This window comes from Triticum aestivum, chromosome 6B (assembly GCF_018294505.1).
Source record: "Triticum aestivum cultivar Chinese Spring chromosome 6B, IWGSC CS RefSeq v2.1, whole genome shotgun sequence".
NCBI lineage: Eukaryota > Viridiplantae > Streptophyta > Magnoliopsida > Poales > Poaceae > Triticum > Triticum aestivum.
This window is the reverse complement of record NC_057810.1, coordinates 37,013,444-37,027,732: the sequence shown is the minus strand read 5'-3', so window position 1 is coordinate 37,027,732 and position 14,289 is coordinate 37,013,444. Positions and strand designations below refer to the sequence as shown.

The window sequence follows — 14,289 nt, the reverse complement described above, 5'->3', positions numbered from 1 at the left end:
CCTGAATATGTCTTTTTCGGTAAAAAATATATTTGGCTCAATTTGAATTATTTGGCGCAGCCCAACGTAATGAAGGTTCCTATTATGGTTGGAAAAACCACGAGACTCAACTCCCTAACCCTAAACTTATCATTTCCTCTAATGCGCAATGGGCACAACGCAGACGAGCTACTCCCTTAGCCATACAATGGTCATTGAATGCGTGTGATGCAAATTCAGGGGCCTAATCCACTTTCGTGATCCTATTTTAGGATGATTTCATCTTTATTTGATAATTTGAGAAATTAACTTGGGAAGGGCATGATTTTGCGTGCATATACACAGTTATGTAACCATCTAGTAGATGCATCTATGAGTAGCATAAAATACCTAAAAGGTCCAAATAGTGGTTGAATTGAACAACATATATCTCCTTGAATGTGTTAAAAGAAGTGACTCTTTTTACTTTAATATAAGATGTTTATAAAATTAATTTTGTAGTTGCACACAAAAATCTGATGATTTTGTAAATCTTTAAGTTGGAAAGCTTGTGACGAATGGAATTGTCAATATTTTTTCTCAGCATCCCTATGCCAGGATGAGAAAGGCGATCACGCCAAGTCTTGAATTCATCAAGTTCTTCAAAATTTGTTTTGTACGCAACATGGGGTACGGGTCTTATATAGCCGTAACACAATCCACATGAAAGTGAGGGAAATTTCTCAGAATTTGCTTCTCAGACCCATTGTTGTTTGTTCTCTCAAATTTGAAGGGTGCGTGTAGAGTGCATCCTCAATTACAATGATAGTACCCATAGTAGAATGAGTGTGGCTCATCCTGAACCATTATTTGATGCATCGCGACCGACGATGGTCATAATAGTACCTTTCCTCTTGGTTAGAATTTGGAAATATTTTGTTTCCCATAGTATTGAGTTAGTGGTACAGCTGTCCACCAAACATAGTTCTTCCATTGGATTGTTTCCCGGAAAGTCTCTCACTATTCTTTCCTGTGTTGTTGCCCTCGGCAAAGAGAACGTGTGAACAGTAAACCTGAGTGATTGAACTGATATTCAGCAGGCGGACTTTCGCGAGCGATCCGTCGCCTCCTATGTATGACCTGTGTCTTTTTTGTTTCTTTTTTGTAATTTTTTTTACAACATCACGTGTGCTGCGAATTGCCTTCCGCAGCAACACCCATGTTGCAAAAAAAATGAAGACGAAAAAAATTGCAAATATTTTCTGCAACATTATTAGTGTTGCAATTTTTTCCACAACAACAGCCATGTTGCAAAAATAGTGAGAGAAAAACTGCAACATCACCTACATTGCAAAAGGTTTCTGCAACTTAAGTTTTACTGCAAAACATTGTGCAACACAATTCTTGTTGCAATGATAGGGACAGTGTTGGATGCTGGATCTAACGGCGGTTGAGGCGGCGTATCTTTTGGTAAGTTCCGCCGTAGCATGCCCCTGTTTATATACAAGAGGTAATTACATCTTTGTGAGATACTCCCTGTGTCCCATAATATAAGACGTTTTTACAAGCTATTAGCTTGCAAAAAGGGCTTATATATTGTGGGACGGAGGTAGTAGAACCTAAACGCAAATAGCGGTTGCTACAACGTGATACAAATGGAAATTGCTATTAGCATTTGCTAATGTGTGAGACAAATTGTAACTGCTAATTGCAGTAATCCTTAGAAAAATGTTATTTTAATAAATAAATGAAGTAATACATCTTCAAAAGTATAAGGATATATTCAGGTCAATTGGCGCTCTAAATTGAGCTTAGAGCAACTGCTAAGCTAGTCAAGTTCGCTGATGATGCTCCACACTACTTTTATTCTCCATGATTTTATCCCGTAGACAGGCCTGGAACTTAAGTCAAAGGAGCACAGATAACTCTGACCAAGAATATGTACTATCTTCCATCAGCCATCTGCATATTCTTCTTTTTTAATCAACGAACTCTTGAGCTAAGAAAATATCCCAGGAATGGTAGTTTGCTTTAAAGAAGGATATATCATGTACACTTTGAGTAACAGAAGACATCCATGGACAATGTTCCCGCTGATCATGGACGTCAGGGGTAGAAGGTTGCCATACCTATCTCTCGGCTGCGCAGAAACCGCCTCCTCCTCTCGCTGGGCTTTAGCAAAAACGTCGAAGTGACGCAGGATCTTGGGGACCTTGTCGGCGTCAAGACGAGGGTGGGTGAAAAGTGGAGACCTGTAACCTGAAAATAATAATAACTAAAACATGCGCCGCTCTGTGCGACGGAGCAGAGATTCATGACAACGATCCAACGGCCACATGAAAATCATGTCGACTGATCTTTAGCAAATCTGTAGATATAAAATCAAAAATATCCAAAAAAATTACTCAAACCACACGGCAAAAATCAGCTAAGGATGATGTTACCAAGCCAAACATCCACTCTACAAATAACAATTCAGTTTCACAAGTAATGATCACTGACCACGATAGGTTTATTCTTGCATAATACGATGTCTAAAAGAAAAAAAATACTTAGCATTAATATATCTTCGACAGTGCCTAGCTAGGTGCTACTCCTTTCTACTCAAAAGCCCACTGGTTCTCCCTGCGGATCTCCGCCTCCTCCTCGGGTGTGAAGTCGTTCTTGATGTTAAAAGTCTTGCGGATCTCCTCCGGAGTCTTTCCCTTGATCATGTCTGCAACTGCAACTGTCTGGCAAGTAAGGTCGAGCAATCCCTTGATGTTGACTAGTTTGCAGCCAGGATGAGGTCAAAGAGGGTGGCCTGGTCGACGTTGACGAACTCGGCGTCAAAGCTCTTGAGGTCCTCGGCTGGGGCGGCGGCTGCAGTAGAGGTGGAGGAGCTGGCGTCGGTGGAGTCGGCCAGTTTGGGGCTGGCCTGGACGTGCTTCTTGCAGTACTCGATGACCTTGGAGAGGATCTTCGAGTCGACGTTGGGGAGCGGGATCCCGTTGTCGGCGCAGTCGTCCTCGATCATGTGGCGACCGCCTCCTCGACCTGAAATACCTCACCGTCTGAGCTCTTGAGCGTGATCATCTTCTTCTCGCCTTCCTCGGCCGCCATCGATCGGAGGATTGGGAGGCGAAACGAAACCCTAGCAAATGGACGAGGCGGCGGAAGAGCTAACGAGAGAAAGGAGCTTCTTTGCGTGTTGGGCTAGAGTGAGGAACCTGGAGAATTTATTGGGACGGTGAGGCGGTGCCTAGGTTAGACTCGGGGTCGTGCTCGTTGCGTATTCATCTTCGCCAGCGGGACGACTCGAGTACGGCCCGGCCTCCTCTAGTAGTTCCGTTTCCTTATTTTCTTCTTCCGAAGATAACCGAGGCCAAAAATTACGCATTGGATATAGGCCTCGTGTATCTTATGAATCCCCTATATACTCTCGTTCCCAATCATCCGATTTAATTTCTGTGTGTGTGCTTAGTCGTAGGAATTTTTTGCACTAAGCCGCCCGCCTCCGGTCCTGTACGTCCGTAAGTTAATCGTGCAGATTTGCAAGGGCACCCCTCCACAGACCAGACGTGCGAAACCCACGTTCCCGATCACCATGCATGGCGGCGGTCTGCGGATAGAGACGAAGAACTCTCGTACGCCCTATACTTGCACTAAGACTGGATCCTGGCAGCACGCAAAGATCAATACAACGTCCCAAATCCATCTCTTCTCTCCCTTGTCTTGGGAAAACCAATGATCTGTATGAGGAAAAACAATGATCCAGTATTTATTATTGGGAAAAACAATGAACCGGGTCGCTTTTGATTCTCCTTAACTTGATGCAAACATGGATTTCTGTGGTGGATATGTTGTGACTGAACTTAATGGGATGTACGTCGATTTAGCTCATATTTACTGTTTGAGATTGTGCTAGTTTTGTAGTGAAACAGAGTTGTACAAATTTATCCGCTCTAGATTTTACCTGCACATACATCTACGTTGTCGAGGGACTGTATTTTTGTACACTGATTGCATTACAAGTGTGCCAGTTTTTATAGCAAAGCTGGGAATCGTTGTTCTAGATTTTAACTGCACATACATCTACATTGTCGAGGGGCTGTAACTTTGTACACTGATTCCAAGCTCCGTGGTTCGCGCACCAATGGAGGATCCGGCGGCCGACCCCGAGGTTAGGCGGGGCCTGGTCATTGCAACGGCGAGGAGGATGGCGGGCCAGGCGGAGGCGGAGAGGAGGCTTACCCAGTGTGCAGTGGTGGCGGTGGTTGTGGGATCACCGCAGCGGTTCGAGGTCGTCGACATCAAGAGGGGGATTGCGATGAGGTTCTGCATCCAGGAAGAGGCGGTGAAAGTGTCGCAGAGGGCCCTGGGTGAACTCCTGCTCATCTTTGATGATGCGGCGGTCCGCAACAGAGTGCTTGCTGGCCATGGGCCGCTCGTGCTCGGGCGGATGTCGCTCATGGTGGCGCCACGGTCGCGGTTCAGACGCGCGTCGTCACCGGCCAAGATGCTCTACAAGGTGCGGGTCCGCCTAGAAGGGGTGCCCGGAGCACGTGTGGGACATTGAGTCTGTAGCATCCTTGTCTGATCCCTCCATGCTCATCGACGTGATCGACCATGAGGTGCGAAGGGAAGAAGAGACTGGATGCTTCAGGCTATGGGTATGGATGGATGTAGTAGGGAAGCTCAAGACGAGAGGCGTGCTGCATCTAGAGGAGCCACCGGAGAGGGGCTCGCCCGGGATGCATTTCCCTGACCTCAACATCCTCAAGGAGGTGCCGCAACGCTTGGGACAGGTGGACATGTTTGGGCATCCAGTGCTCATCCACCTTGACCATGTGGTGGACTTCACTTGCCCACCGGATTCCAGCCCGGACAGTGGATGAGATGCGGCAGCGGGATCAGTGGTCTGCCCTCGGAGGATAGTGCGGTGGAGCCATGGCCATGTCGATGGGGGTATAGGTGGTACCTCAACTATGAAGATGGCCTCTTCCCACTGCCACCGCCCAGGGCTTCGGCGCATTCAAGGCTCCGGTTCAATGATGCTGGTGGCAGGGGTGGCGGCGGAGGAAGGCGGACGAAAGGAAGCGGCAGTGGCTACAGGCAGGCAAGTGTGGGTTTGCACGAGGATGAGCTCAACAGGGTGGGGGTGGGACGACAAACAGCGGGGGTGCTGGCGGTCGGAGGCACGCCAGTCAGCCGACGATCGATGCGGTGGTGCCGCCGTGTTGGGGAACGTTGCAGAAAATTAAAATTTTTCCTACAGTTTCACCAAGATCCATCTATGAGTTCATCTAAGCAACGAGTCAAGGGAGAGAGTTTGCATCTACATACCACTTGTAGATCGCGTGCGGAAGCTTGCAAGGTGATGATGTAGTCGTACTCGACGTGATTCGAATCACCGATGACCAAGTGCTGAACGGACAGCACCTCAGCGTTCAACACACGTACGGGACCGGAGACGTCTCCTCCTTCTTGATCCAGCAAGGGGGAAGGAGAGGTTGAGGAAGACAGCTCCACCGACAGCACGACGGCGTGGTGATGGTGGAGAGGCAGTACTCCGACAGGGCTTCGCCAAGCACACAACGGAGGAGGAGAGGTGTTGGGGAGGGGAGCTGCGCCTTGGAGGGTGGTACGGCTGCCCTCCCCTCACCCCTCTATTTATAGGGGGAAGGGAGAAGGGGGCCGGCCCCCTAGAACCCATCTAGGGGGGGTGCGGCGGCCTAGGGGAGAGGGGAGAGGGTGGCTTGCCCCCCAAGCCAAGGGGGGCGCCCCCTCTAGGGTTCCCCCCTCAACCCTAGGCGCATGGGCCCAAGGGAGGGGGTGCGGCCAGCCCACCAGGGGCTGGCTCCCTGCCCCATGCAGCCCATGTGGCCCCCCGGGAGGGGTGGCCCCTCCCGGTGGACCCCCGGAACCCTTCCGGTGGCCCCGGTACAATACCGGTATGACCCCGAAACTTCCCGGTGTCCGTTTGACAACTTCCCATATATAAATCTTTACCTCCGGACCCTTCCGGATCTCCTCGTGACGTCCAGGATCCCATCCGGGACTCCGAACAACATTCGGTAGTCACATACTAGTCTTCCTAATAACCCTAGCGTCACCGAACCTTAAGTGTGTAGACCCTACGGGTTCGGGAGACATGCAGACATGACCGAGACGCTCTCAGTCAATAACCAACAGCGGGATCTGGATACCCATGATGGCTCCCACATGCTCCTCGATGTTGTCATCGGATGAACCACGATGTCGAGGATTCGATCAAACCCTGTATGCAATTCCCTTTGTCAATCGGTACGTTACTTGCCCGAGACTCGATCGTCGGTATCCCAATACCTTGTTCAGTCTCGTTACCGGCAAGTCACTTTACTCGTACCGTAATGCATGATCCCGTGTCCAACACCTTGGTCACATTGAGCTCATTATGATGATGCATTACCGAGTGGGCCCATAGATACCTCTCCGTCATACGGAGTGACAAATCCCAGTCTCGATCCGTGTCAACCCAACAGATACTTTCGGAGATACCTGTAATGCACCTTTATAGTCACCCAGTTACGTTGTGACGTTTGATACACCCAAGGCACTCTTACGGTATCCGGGAGTTACACGATCTCATGATCGAAGGAAGAGATACTTGACACTAGCAAAGCTCTAGCAAAACGAACTACACGATCTTTTATGCTATGCTTAGGATTGGGTCTTGTCCATCACATCATTCTCCTAATGATGTGATCCCGTTATCAACGACATCCAATGTCCATAGTCAGGAAACCATGACTATCTGTTGATCACAACGAGCTGGTCAACTAGAGGCTCACCAGGGACATATTGTGGTCTAAGTATTCACACGTGTATTACGATTTCCGGATAATACAGTTATAGCATGAATAAAAGACATTTATCATGGACATTGAAATATAATAATACTTTTATTATTGCCTCTAGGGCATATTTCCAACAGTCTCCCACTTGCACTAGAGTCACCAATCTAGTTACATTGTGATGAATCGAACACCCATAGAGTTCTGGTGTTGATCATGTTTTGCACGCGAGAGAGGTTTAGTCAGCGGATCTGCGACATTCAGATCCGTGTGCACTTTGCAAATCTCTATGTCTCCATCTTGAACATTTTCACGGATGGAGTTGAAACGACGCTTGATGTGCCTGGTCTTCTTGTGAAACCTGGGCTCCTTGGCGAGGGCAATAGCTCCAGTGTTGTCACAGAAGAGCTTGATCGGCCCCGACGCATTGGGTATGACTCCTAGGTCGGTGATGAACTCCTTCACCCAAATCGCTTCATGCGCTGCCTCCGAGGCTGCCATGTACTCCGCTTCACACGTAGATCCCGCCACGACGCTCTGCTTGCAGCTGCACCAGCTTACTGCTCCACCATTCAACATATACACGTATCCGGTTTGTGACTTAGAGTCATCCAGATCTGAGTCGAAGCTAGCGTCGACGTAACCCTTTACGACGAGCTCTTCGTCTCTTCCATAAACGAGAAACATGTCCTTCATCCTTTTCAGGTACTTCAGGATATTCTTGACCGCTGTCCAGTGTTCCTTGCCGGGATTACTTTGGTATCTTGCTACCAAACTTACGACAAGGTTTACATCGGGTCTGGTACACAGCATGGCATACATAATAGATCCTATGGCTGAAGCATAGGGGATGACACTCATCTCTTCTTTATCTTTTGCCGTGGTCGGTGACTGAGCCGAGCTCAATCTCACACCTTGTAACATAGGCAAGAACCCCTTCTTGGACTGATCCATTTTGAACCTCTTCAAAATCTTATCAAGGTATGTGCTTTGTGAAAGACCTATGAGGCGTCTCGATCTATCTCTATAGATCTTGATGCCTAATATATAAGCAGCTTCTCCAAGGTCCTTCATTGAAAAACACTTATTCAAGTAGGCCTTAATGCTGTCCAGAAATTCTATATTATTTCCCATCAAGAGTATGTCATCTACATATAATATGAGAAATGCTACAGAGCTCCCACTCACTTTCTTGTAAACGCAGGCTTCTCCCTAAGTCTGCATAAACCCAAACGCTTTGATCATCTCATCAAAGCGAATGTTCCAACTCCGAGATGCTTGCACCAGTCCATAAATGGATCGCTGGAGCTTGCATACTTTGTTAGCGTTCCGAGGATCGACAAAACCTTCTGGCTGCATCATATACAGTTCTTCCTTAAGATGCCCGTTAAGGAATGCTGTTTTGACGTCCATCTGCCATATCTCATAATCATAGTATGCGGCAATTGCTAACATGATTCGGACGGACTTCAGCTTCGCTACGGGAGAGAAAGTCTCGTCGTAGTCAATCCCTTGAACTTGTCGATAACCCTTAGCGACAAGTCGAGCCTTATAGATTGTAACATTACCATCCGCGTCCGTCTTCTTCTTAAAGATCCATTTGTTTTCTATCGCTCGCCGATCATCGGGCAAGTCTGTCAAAGTCCATACTTTGTTTTCATACATGGATTCTATCTCGGATTTCATGGCTTCAAGCCATTTGTTGGAATCCGGGCCCGCCATCGCTTCTTCATAGTTCGAAGGTTCATTGTTGTCTAACAACATGATTTCCAGGACAGAGTTGCCGTACCACTCTGGTGCGGAACGTGTCCTTGTGGACCTACGAAGTTCAGCAGTAACTTGATCCGAAGTACCTTGATCATCATTATTGTTTTCCTCTTCAGTTGGTGTGGGCATCACAGGAACGGTTTCCTGCGCTGCGCCACTTTCCCGCTCAAGAGGTAGTACTTCATCGAGTTCTACTTTCCTCCCACTTACTTCTTTCGAGAGAAACTCTTTTTCCAGAAAGCATCCGTTCTTGGCAACAAAGATCTTGCCTTCGGATCTTAAGTAGAAGGTATACCCTACAGTTTCCTTAGGGTATCCTATGAATACGCATTTTTCCGACTTGGGTTCGAGCTTTTCAGGTTGAAGTTTCTTGACATAAGCATCGCATCCCCAAACTTTTAGAAACGACAACTTAGGTTTCTTTCCAAACCATAATTCATACGGTGTCGTCTCAACGAATTTAGACGGTGCCCTATTTAAAGTGAATGTAGCTGTCTCTAGAGCGTATCCCCAAAATGATAGCGGTAAATCGGTAAGAGACATCATAGACCGCACCATATCCAATAGGGTGCGATTACGATGTTCGGACACACCGTTTCGCTGAGGTGTTCCAGGCGGCGTGAGTTGTGAAACGATTCCACATTTCCTTAAGTGTGTACCAAATTCGTGACTTAAGTATTCTCCTCCACGATCTGATCGTAAGAATTTTATCTTTCGGTCATGTTGATTCTCTACCTCATTCTGAAATTCCTTGAACTTTTCAAAGGTCTCAGACTTGTGTTTCATTAAGTAGACATACCCATATCTACTCAAGTCATCAGTGAGAGTGAGAACATAACGATATCCTCCGCGAGCCTCAACGCTCATTGGACCGCACACATCGGTATGTATGATTTCCAACAAGTTGGTTGCTCGCTCCATTGTTCCGGAGAACGGAGTCTTGGTCATTTTGCCCAAAAGGCATGGTTCGCACGTGTCAAACGATTCATAATCAAGAGACTCCAAAAGTCCATCGGCATGGAGCTTCTTCATGCGCTTGACACCAATGTGACCAAGGCGGCAGTGCCACAAGTATGTGGGACTATCGTTATCAACTTTAAATCTTTTGGCATCTACACTATGAACATGTGTAATATTACGCTCGAGATTCATTAAGAATAAACCATTGACCATCGGAGCATGACCATAAAACATATCTCTCATATAAATCGAACAACCATTATTCTCAGACTTAAATGAGTAGCCATCTCGTATTAAACGAGATCCTGATACAATGTTCATGCTCAAACTTGGCACTAAATAACAATTATTAAGGTTCAAAACTAATCCCGTAGGTAAATGTAGAGGCAGCGTGCCGACGGCGATCACATCGACTCTGGAACCATTCCCGACGCGCATCGTCACCTCGTCCTTTGCCAGTCTCCGTTTATTCCGCAGCTCCTGCTTTGGTGTTGCCGGCCTTCTTATCCGCTAAGTATTTGGGGCAGTTCCGCTTCCAGTGACCCTTCCCCTTGCAATAAAAGCACTCAGTCTCAGGCTTGGGTCCATTCTTTGACTTCTTCCCGGTAACTGGCTTACCAGGCGCGGCAACATCTTTGCCGTCCTTCTTGAAGTTCTTCTTACCCTTGCCCTTCTTGAACTTAGTGGTCTTATTGACCATCAACACTTGATGTTCTTTCTTGATTTCAGCCTCTGCTGACTTCAGCATCGAGAACACTTCAGGAATGGTCTTTTCCATCCCCTGCATGTTGTAGTTCATCACAAAGCTCTTGTAGCTTGGTGGGAGCGACTGGAGGATTCTGTCAATGACCGCCTCATCTGGGAGGTTAATGTTTAGCTGGGTCATACGGTTGTGCAACCCAGACATCTTCAGGATGTGCTCACTGACAGAACTGTTTTCCTCCATCTTACAACTGTAGAACTTGTCGGAGACATCATATCTCTCGACCCGGGCATGAGCTTGAAAAACTAGTTTCAGCTCTTCGAACATCTCATATGCTCCGTGGTGCTCAAAATGCTTTTGGAGCCCCGGTTCTAAGCTGTAAAGCATGCCGCACTGAACGAGGGAGTAATCATCAGCACGAGACTGCCAAGCATTCATAATGTCTTGGTTCTCTGGGACGGGAGCGTCACCTAGCGGTCCTTCTAGGACATATTGTTTCCTGGCAGCTATGAGGATGATCCTCAGGTTCCGGACCCAGTCCGTATAGTTGCTGCCATCATCTTTCAGCTTGGTTTTCTCTAGGAACGCGTTGAAGTTCATGTTGACATTAGCGTTGGCCATTGATCTACAAGACATATTTGCAAAGGTTTTAGACTAAGTTCATGATAATAAAGTTCTAATCAAATTATGAACTCCCACTTAGATTAGACATCCCTCTAGTCATCTAAGTGTTACACGATCCGAGTCGACTAGCCCGTGTCCGATCATCACGTGAGACGGACTAGTTATCGTCGGTGAACATTCTCATGTTGATCGTATCTTCCATACGATTCGTGTTCGACCTTTCGGTCTCCGTGTTCCGAGTATGTGAACGTAAGAATCCATCACACCCGATCATCACGTGGTGCTTAGAAGCGACGAATTGTAGCAACGGTGCACAGTTAGGGGAGAACACTTCTTGAAATTTTTGTAAGGGATCATCTTATTTACTACCGTCGTCCTAAGTAAACAAGATGCATAAACATAATAAACATCACATGCAATTATATAGTTGTGACATGATCTGGCCAATATCATATAGCTCCATTGATCTTCATCTTCGGGGCTCCATGATCATCTTGTCACCGGCTTGACACCATGATCTCCATCATCATGATCTCCATCATCGTGTCTTCATGAAGTTGTCACGCCAACGACTACTTCTACTTCTATGGCTAACTCGTTTAGCAATAAAGTAAAGTGAGTTACATGGCGTTCTTCAATGACACGCAGGTCATACAAAAATAAAGACAACTCCTATGGCTCCTGCCGGTTGTCATACTCATCGACATGCAAGTCGTGAATCCTATTACAAAGAACATGATCTCATACATCACAATTCATCATTCATCACAACTTCTGGCCATATCACATCACATGATCAATCGCTGCAAAAACAAGTTAGACGTCCTCTAATTGTTGTTGCATCTTTTACGTGGCTGCAATTGGGTTCTAGCAAGAACGTTTTCTTACCTACGAATCACCACAACGTGATTTTTTGTCAACTTCTATTTACCCTTCATAAGGGCCCTGTTCATCGATTCCGCTCCAACTAAAGTGGGAGAGACAGACACCCGCCAGCCACCTTATGCAACTAGTGCATGTCAGTCGGTGGAACCGGTCTCACGTAAGCGTACGTGTAAGGTTGGTCCGGGCCGCTTCATCCCACAATACCGTTGAGCAAGAAAACACTAGTAGAGGCAAGTAAGATGACAAAATCCACGCCCACAACAAAATTGTGTTCTACTCGTGTAAAGAGAACTACGCATAGACCTAGCTCATGATGCCACTGTTGGGGAACGTTGCAGAAAATTAAAATTTTTCCTACGGTTTCACCAAGATCCATCTATGAGTTCATCTAAGCAACGAGTCAAGGGAGAGAGTTTGCATCTACATACCACTTGTAGATCGCGTGCGGAAGCTTGCAAGGTGATGATGTAGTCGTACTCGACGTGATTCTAATCACCGATGACCAAGTGCTGAACGGACAGCACCTCCGCATTCAACACACGTACGGGACGGGAGACGTCTCCTCCTTCTTGATCCAGCAAGGGGGAAGGAGAGGTTGAGGAAGACAGCTCCACCGGCAGCACGACGGCGTGGTGATGGTGGAGAGGCAGTACTCCGACAGGGCTTCGCCAAGCACACAACGGAGGAGGAGAGGTGTTGGGGAGGGGAGGGCTGCGCCTTGGAGGGTGGTACGGCTGCCCTCCCCTCACCCCTCTATTTATAGGGGGAAGGGAGAAGGGGGCCGGCCCCCTAGAACCCATCTAGGGGGGGTGTGGCGGCCTAGGGGAGAGGGGAGAGGGTGGCTTGCCCCCCAAGCCAAGAGGGGCGCCCCCTCTAGGGTTCCCCCCTCAACCCTAGGCGCGTGGGCCCAAGGGAGGGGGTGCGTCCAGCCCACCAGGGGCTGGCTCCCTGCCCCACGCAGCCCATGTGCCCCCCGGGAGGGGTGGCCCCTCCCGGTGGACCCCCGGAACCCTTCCGGTGGCCCCGGTACAATACCGGTATGACCCCGAAACTTCCCGGTGTCCGTTTGACAACTTCCCATATATAAATCTTTACCTCCGGACCCTTCCGGATCTCCTCGTGACGTCCAGGATCCCATCCGGGACTCCGAACAACATTCGGTAGTCACATACTAGTCTTCCTAATAACCCTAGCGTCACCGAACCTTAAGTGTGTAGACCCTACGGGTTCGGGAGACATGCAGACATGACCGAGATGCTCTCAGTCAATAACCAACAGCGGGATCTGGATACCCATGATGGATCCCACATGCTCCTCGATGTTGTCATCGGATGAACCACGATGCCGAGGATTCGATCAAACCCTGTATGCAATTCCCTTTGTCAATCGGTACGTTACTTGCCCGAGACTCGATCGTCGGTATCCCAATACCTTGTTCAGTCTCGTTACCGGCAAGTCACTTTACTCGTACCGTAATGCATGATCCTGTGTCCAACACCTTGGTCACATTGAGCTCATTATGATGATGCATTACCGAGTGGGCCCAGAGATACCTCTCCGTCATACGGAGTGACAAATCCCAGTCTCGATCCGTGTCAACCCAACAGATACTTTCGGAGATACCTGTAATGCACCTTTATAGTCACCCAGTTACGTTGTGACGTTTGATACACCCAAGGCACTCTTACGGTATCCGGGAGTTACACGATCTCATGGTCGAAGGAAGAGATACTTGACACTGGCAAAGCTCTAGCAAAACGAACTACACGATCTTTTATGCTATGCTTAGGATTGGGTCTTGTCCATCACATCATTCTCCTAATGATGTGATCCCGTTATCAACGACATCCAATGTCCATAGTCAGGAAACCATGACTATCTGTTGATCACAACGAGCTGGTCAACTAGAGGCTCACCAGGGACATATTGTGGTCTAAGTATTCACACGTGTATTATGATTTCCGGATAATACAGTTATAGCATGAATAAAAGACATTTATCATGAACATTGAAATATAATAATACTTTTATTATTGCCTCTAGGGCATATTTCCAACACGCCGCTCATCGATACGGTGGATGGCGAGACTACTGGTGTGGATCCATTTGCTTGCCCGGGCGGTGCGCTGGGCCTCATTGCGCAGTGGCCAGAGAAGCTAACGGTGGTAGAGGAGACGACAACAAAAAATGGAATGGATGAGGTGGGTCAGATGGAGTGGAAGAGGGGCTGCCGTCCCCTGGTTGTGAAAGTTTGCATGATTTGAACGCGACCGAGTGGGAGCAGGGCGCTGATACGGTGCAGAGCGAAAAAAAGGAGCCAGGCAGGATGCGGAAGGGGGGACGATGCCCAGAGGCAAGATGGGCGACGTGCATGGCCTTTCTCATCTAGTTTCGGCCATTCGTGCATGTGCGCTACTTAGCGTGGGTCCAAGCATGTAGATGGAGAGGGAGGCGGGCGACTGGCGGTTAACCAAGAAAACGAGTAAGCAGGCGAAACTCTTTGGGCCACACTCATCGTGGGAAGGCCCAACAAATGAGTTGCTGCCCCCCAATGGGCTCCACTATACAAGTGATGGT

General features: G+C 48.0%; 1 pseudogene; it reads right to left on the bottom strand.

The window, feature by feature from the left end:
* Positions 1 to 2,335: 2,335 nt before the first annotated feature.
* On the bottom strand, positions 2,336 to 3,260 carry LOC123135592 (SKP1-like protein 1; annotated as a pseudogene).
* Positions 3,261 to 14,289: the final 11,029 nt, after the last annotated feature.